The 6,965-nt window shown below is 32.5% G+C and overlaps 1 long non-coding RNA gene across 1 annotated transcript; it reads right to left on the bottom strand.

Moving 5' to 3' along the window:
* Window positions 1-3,873: 3,873 nt before the first annotated feature.
* LOC148204352 (uncharacterized) lies at window positions 3,874-6,393 on the bottom strand. Its single transcript, XR_015783958.1, has 2 exons — window positions 5,835-6,393; window positions 3,874-5,365 (listed from the first exon to the last, which is right to left on the bottom strand). It is a non-coding gene; the product is annotated as an uncharacterized LOC148204352 (long non-coding RNA).
* Window positions 6,394-6,965: the final 572 nt, after the last annotated feature.

Below are 6,965 nucleotides of genomic sequence, written 5' to 3'. Positions count from 1 at the left end.
ATAAATACTTGAGAGAGGATCCTGAACCTTATATGAAGTCAGTTGAGCTTGATATTTTACATTGGTGGAAAGTCAACTCGACTAGATTTCCTATCCTTGCGAACATGGCTCGAGAGGTGTTAGCCATTCCTATCTCTACCGTAGCATCAGAGTATGCATTCAGTACAGGAGGAAGAGTGGTTAGTCCTTATCGTAGTTGCCTAACGCCTAAAATAGTGGAAGTGCTTGTTTGCACACAAGATTGGTTAAAAGGAACACCTTTCTCTATACTTTTTTATGAGGATCCTAAAGAACTTGATAAATTTGAGCAAGGTGAGATTATATGACAAATTTATATACTTTTTAATTTATATTTTAAGTGTTAAAAAATTATGAAATATTTTATTTTATTTTTGTAGAGATAACCTCTCAAGATGAAGTGGGACCTTCAAGTGTTGCTATTAATTTGGATGATTGAAGTTTTGCCACAATTTGTTAGTTATCTAAAGTACATGTGCGTAAGACTATAACCTTAATGCTTTGTTTTTCATGTTGTTTTGTCTTGGAAACAGTACACAAATGCTCAATATTGTTTTTCAATGCTTCGCTATAGGATGATTCATACATTGAAAGCTACATAAGCACCATCGGAGTTGATTTTGTGAGTACAATATAACACCTTTTTAACTTGTCATTTCAAACTGTTGCTCAATTGATAATAACACATATATACAACCACAGTATATAACATCCTTTTGGACAACATCAGTTTGAAGTTTGAATCTCATTAGAAGTTACTGGACAGCATCAGTTTACAGCCTTTAATTTGCATTATCCACATTAAATGTATGTTTGAATAGCACATTTTATGGTTTCAGGTACAGGGAAAACGTCCTGTGCTCGTGTTATTGCCAATCAATCGGTATGTTGCTTTTAATTGTTTTACAATTTTACCCCTTAGCTTTGTTTTTAAACTGCTTTATGTGAATATCCTGCCCTATCCTCTACCAACAGAAAAATATACATTAAAACTATTCTTGAAGTTACATTTATGGAAGTTGTTGCTTTGGGTACAGATGTTCCACTTCCATGTCAAAATTTGTTGTTTAGCTGTCACCAGGAAGTTGGATCTTGTGTTTTTGATGGGGAAAGCTCTACCATGTATTGACTACTGTTGATTAATATTATTATATATCCTAACTTTGTTTGTGCATGTTTTCATTCTACACAGTTTGGTTTGTATGTCTGTTCTGTAAGCTTCAAAGCTACACTGTTGATTGTGATTTTCTGTAGAATTATTTTTTTATTTCAGAGCTATGCTTTAAGAATGTTGTGGTCACAGTGAAGAATGAATTCATTTGATGAGTCTAGGTGCTTCAAAGAGACTTGCTTCAATAGTTGTAAATACCTCTTCTTTTTGCAACTGTGGCTGCAAGGAGGAGGAACGAGGGTGATTGAGTGGGACAATAATCTTTTCTTAATTGAAATAGAGTTACTATTTGGGCACAGGGGAAGAGTTGGCCTTCTTGCCAGCTGTAATTCTGGGGGTAAGGGAAATAGATTGATAAAATTGTACCTCCATCTTTGATTTGGGCTGGTGTTTTGGGCGGGGTAGGGCTGATCAAATTAACTGGTTGTAAATTAAGTTAACCATAATTGAATATAACCTTTTTCATGTTATCTGGTTAACTGTAAACAACTATAAAACGTCTGAGCTCATGTGTAAAGAGCTGTATTCAATATGATCACATAAAGGGCAATAATAACTATGCATATGGTTCTTCATTGTCTGCAATATAGTATTAATTATGAGGGGTAAATATAGAGTGAACTGAAATCGGTGAACTTGATTTGGCAGGGTGTGCCTTTACTATATGTTCCACTTGAGGCAATAATGTCTGAGTTCTATGGTAAAAGTGAACGTCTTCTAGGGAAAGTGTTTTCGCTTGCAAACAATCTTCCAAATGGTGCTATTATATTTCTGGATGAGGTAACAAAACGAGGAATGTTGATATAGAGTTGCTTTGTTTCACTTGTTGATTTTCTGGAAAACTACTTTACGTATTGTTTGTGTTTTTACATTTTTGGATACAGATTGATTCTTTTGCTGCTGCACGTGACAATGAAATGCATGAAGCTACACGCAGAATATTGTCAGTCTTGTTGAGACAGTTTAATCTTGTTGGTTACTGCTTTATGATACATGTGATGGCGTGTTAATACCTTTTGTCTTTAGAAAAGGATTATGTGCTGGAGTTTTGAAGTTCTATTTTGTATTGAAGAGTTTATAAAGAGTTATTTTCAGTTTGTAAGTTTTATTTAGCATTATATTATATGTACTCGTCAAGATTGATTTATGATATGTTCTTTGATTTTTATTAATGATGCTCTTCTCATGTTTAATTTACAGGATGAAGTGTAGTTTTATTAATTCGATTTTACTAGTTAGTGCTGTAGTTGTTAGTGTTGTATAGTTAGTGCAGTTCTTGGTTAAAATTAGTATAATTCAGTTCAAAATTAGTATAGTTAGTAGTTTAGTTCAGTTTATAGTGTAGTTTATTACAGTTAAGTATAGTTCAGTTCAGTACAGTTTAATAAAACAAAAGCAGTTCAGTTCAGTTTTTCTGAACTATTTTTTAGTGCAGTTTAGTTTTTCTGAACTGGTTTTTAGTTCAATACAGTTTTTAAGTAGTGCAGTGCAGTTTAGTTTGATTGACCACCCCTAGCAATGATACCGTGATAGGAAAAGTAGAGGTGATTTTGGTTTCAAAATGTTCTCCCTTTTCATTATTCCAACCCACCAGTAAAGTATTGTGTGATTTGCAATTTATACAGCAAAGTAAAATACAAGAGATGATTCTAGAAAGGTAAAATAACCATCTTAACAAACTAACAATAAAACAACAAATAAAATATCCAGTGGGGCAAAGGAAATAGTGTCAACTGTGATAATAAACAGAAAAATGTGTCTTTCTCACACAAACTGTGTATAAGTGTTCTCTCTCAAAAAGTGAAATATGTGTAGTGATCACAAGCCTTTTTCTTTTTCAAAATCTGGTAGATTCAACAACTCCAAAGAGGTTTCTTAACATGTTCTTGTTTTTCTTCATTCTAGGATTCTTAGTGAGGTGTGTTCTATTTAAATAGATACAAATATGGTTGTTATAAAAGGGTCCCACAATTTTGTAACTTTCAAACAATTCAGTACACTTTTTTATCTATCAGTGTCAGCTAAAATGAAACAATGTTTGTGATGTTTCATTTTGATGCATCTTTGTGATGTTGTCATTTTTTATGTATCTGTTTTATTCTTCCATTGCATTCTCATTCATTTCAACAACATTACTGTATGTACACCTTCTGATGTGAGGCAGTAACCTTTTTCTTTGAACAATACTTTGCAGTTATATATATATATATATATATATATATATATATATATATATATATATATATATATATATATATATATATATATATTAATATTAGATAACTTTTATTATAGAACTTAACTGGCGATATAATATGATTTAGATATACTAATACTTTTGCAAAATATTTTATGTTCTAATCTTTACTTTAGAAATGATACTTTTCAGATAATATTTTGTATTACATTTTTAATCAAATAGATTTTCTCTCATTCATTTGATTGAAAAATTACATACTCAGCATTAATCTCGTAGTAGAGTATTAAACTTACGAATAACATATAAAAGAATTGAGACACACCAAGAAATAAAATATTTTGTATATTTTTTCTTTTATATATATATATATATATATATATATATATATATATATATATATATATATATATATATATATATATATATGAAATTTAATATAGGGCACACACCTGACTGTGCACTAATTCAAATGTTCACAGTGAACTTGAGGAAAAACAAGAAGTTTCAGCTTTATGCTGCATACATGTCAGAAGTATTTATCACTAATTTTAAAGCCACATTTAAAATAAATCTCATTATGAAGGGATAAACTATCTGCTTTAGGCAAAAAGACACAACAGATTACTGTTTATAGTTAATGGCAATTCAATATGTTAATGAAAATTTGCAGGTGCAACTTCTCGAGTGTAGAGGAGAATCAATATTTAACTAATGCAGTTTGCTCTGTGTTAAAGCCAGAAGGAACATCCGAACGTGGACTATAGCAGCATTTATTTAGTCAAACCATACTCCTCCTACCTTGGAAAATGAAAGAGATTTGAGTAATTCGTGCATAGAAATGAGTAATGCACACCTTCAATGCTTTTCTTCTCACTCCATAATGATATTCTCATGTCTTCACACTCACTTCGACATGCAAATGCAAAAACAATCAAAACTACTTATGATTTATATCACTCATAAATGAATAACAAGTTCTTCTACAGTTTAATTAAACTTTAGTTTGTAGATATCTACTGCTGTAAAAAAAATTACCTTTACTTTCGCATACATTTTTACTACATAAATACATATGTTATTTCCTCTTTATACTATACCCCACATGCCATTTACATTTAGGTAAATGAATAACATTAATTATAAAGTGATGATAAGACATTTATGGAAAAAAAAAAGATTGGATAAGCAGAAATAGTGCGTGAAAAAAATAATAATAATGATTTGGCACATGCTAATTATCTGTAAGGTCACGGAACCTAAAATTGAAAAGAGTAGACAGTAGCAATACAGATGCAAATGAATTACTCACTTTTAACCTAAAATTTGCTTTCCCAAACCCCAAAGGAAGAACTCAGAAAAGTACTGTAGAGAGAAAGAGATCGAAGAGAAACTTACCAAATAACCTGAAAGGAAGTGGCATAGAGTTTTGTGTACTCAGTAATAACTTAAATTCGTATATAGATATATGCAGTGATCATTTTTAAAGACTAAGCTAAACAAATTAGTGCATGTATAACTGTTCATATGCAACTGTGCAGATGTTTTTGCTGAATCTTGTGCAGTTTTTTGGCAGAGAGTAGATACTTACATAGAGCCAGAAGATGATATGTAACATCAGCTACAGTGTACTGGCCTCACCTTTTTTGTGCTAAGTATATATAGATTAAGCTTAGACATGCATAAAGCCATCTGAGAGATGGAAACAAATGGAGGCAACAGAAAGAAGGAGCTCCCTTCAGTCCAAGCACAACGAAAGAGGGTCACAATATACGTGTGCACCACTTCATTCACACAATCATATCATAGCAAAAAGAGCATCACCCTAACTCAATACTAATGTGTGAATGAGTTAGTGATTAAGTTTGCAACCCAATCTTTTGTGTCCATGAATGGGCTGAGGGAAGCTCCTTCACTCTCTTTCCTTCCCAATGTGACAAAGCTGATGGAAGTCTGCAGTACATGTACATTTTTTTTCCCTGACACAAGATGGAGACAGTATAATCAGATCAACCAAAGAATTGAGGATCAATTAAAGCTTCAACATATTATTAATCCAGACTTTGGACATAAAATTTCTGTAATTAAGATGAAAGTGGGAAAGAGGGGTATGAGTACAGCATCAAATCAAAGGTTATCACAGAATGGACAATAACATTATTTGACTTAACAAAAGGTGTATGTGTAATTTTGGAGGAGTTTTTTTTTTAATGCATGTTTTCAGACTTTGTCAGATAAATCAGTGAATGCAAAGGAGAGAAAGAAAACGGGTTTCGAAGTTGGAATTACATAGATTTCCTCTTGATCTGAAATCAAAGCAAATCAAACTACCTATAAACATGAAATTAAAGAGAAATATATTGAAAAGACACTTGTTGGCCCAAACTTCCACAAAGTGAGTTTCAAATAAAAGAAAACTTTAAACAAGAAACATTAGAGAGAACGTACTTGCAAGAAGAGGGAAGAAGAAAGCAAAGGTACCATAGCAGCAAAAATCAGATTCTTTTATGTGTGTGTGTGTGTGTGTGGATATGTCCATGCAAGTTTATTATAAGCTCAGAAATGATTCATATGCAGACCAGTTTTCACTTGACAGACTTTTTCACAATAATTAGTGCCGATCAAGGTAATTAGGCCATACTACAAAAGTCTGTGATCAGATCACAATTGAAGAAAACCCTACTTTTGAAGGTGAAGATCAGAATTGAAAAAGTGGGAAAGAAGGAAACCCAACTCATGAAATTGGGATAAAAAGAAGGGATAAATCTGAAAGGAGAGGAAAACTCTCAGCTTTCCTTGGTGAGTTTTGGATGAGAGAGATAAAAAAGAAGTTGAAGTTGAGCAATGAACTACAGCTATAGAAAGGCCAACCTTAGAGCTAAAAGTGAAAAGCATGGCTAGAAGAAACCCTAATTCTGGGATGGTTTTATTGATTCCTGCGCTGAAGAGATGCAAGAGTAGTAGGCAGAGTTATAAAGAAAACGAAAACTGTAAAGACGAAAAAGGACTTGCAGGTTGTAATGAGAGTGACCATGGAAAAAATAAAGAGTGTGGGAGATTAATTAATTGTTTGTTAGTGTTTATGTTTTTGAAGAAAGAGAAATTCATAGACATGATGGGTCATTGTCCCCATGAGAGTCACAGACAGGAAAGTGAATCCAAGAAATATTCTAGTGGAAGAAAGGTGCACAGGAGAATGGGGTGAGACAGATGAAGGTGTATGATAATGGTCACAACAAATTTTCTTTTCTGCCAAATTTCCACACTCTTCTCTGCTTTACTCAGTGGGATGGGATCACATACTCATTCACATTGACACAGTAAAAAGTTTGTATATAGTTCATCACCTACAATTATGAACGCACAGTGATTTTGTTGATGTTGTTACAACCACCTTAAAAGTCACCTAGGACATTGTTTTTTATTAGCTATATCTACAGAAATTATACTTTTCATCCTCATTTTAATGTAATGGAAGATTATCTTTGCATTTCGTCTTCTAAACAGGCTCAATAATGGGTGCGAATTTGGAGTTAAAATCCGACAACTTTAACGTCATTATCGGAACTACTGTTCATA

This window comes from Vigna umbellata, chromosome 1, assembly GCF_029865625.1.
Source record: "Vigna umbellata cultivar VRB3 chromosome 1, Vumbellata_1.0, whole genome shotgun sequence".
Classification (NCBI taxonomy): Eukaryota; Viridiplantae; Streptophyta; class Magnoliopsida; order Fabales; family Fabaceae; genus Vigna; species Vigna umbellata.
Note: the sequence above shows the minus strand (reverse complement) of the source record. Positions and strands in the feature narration are given on the sequence as shown.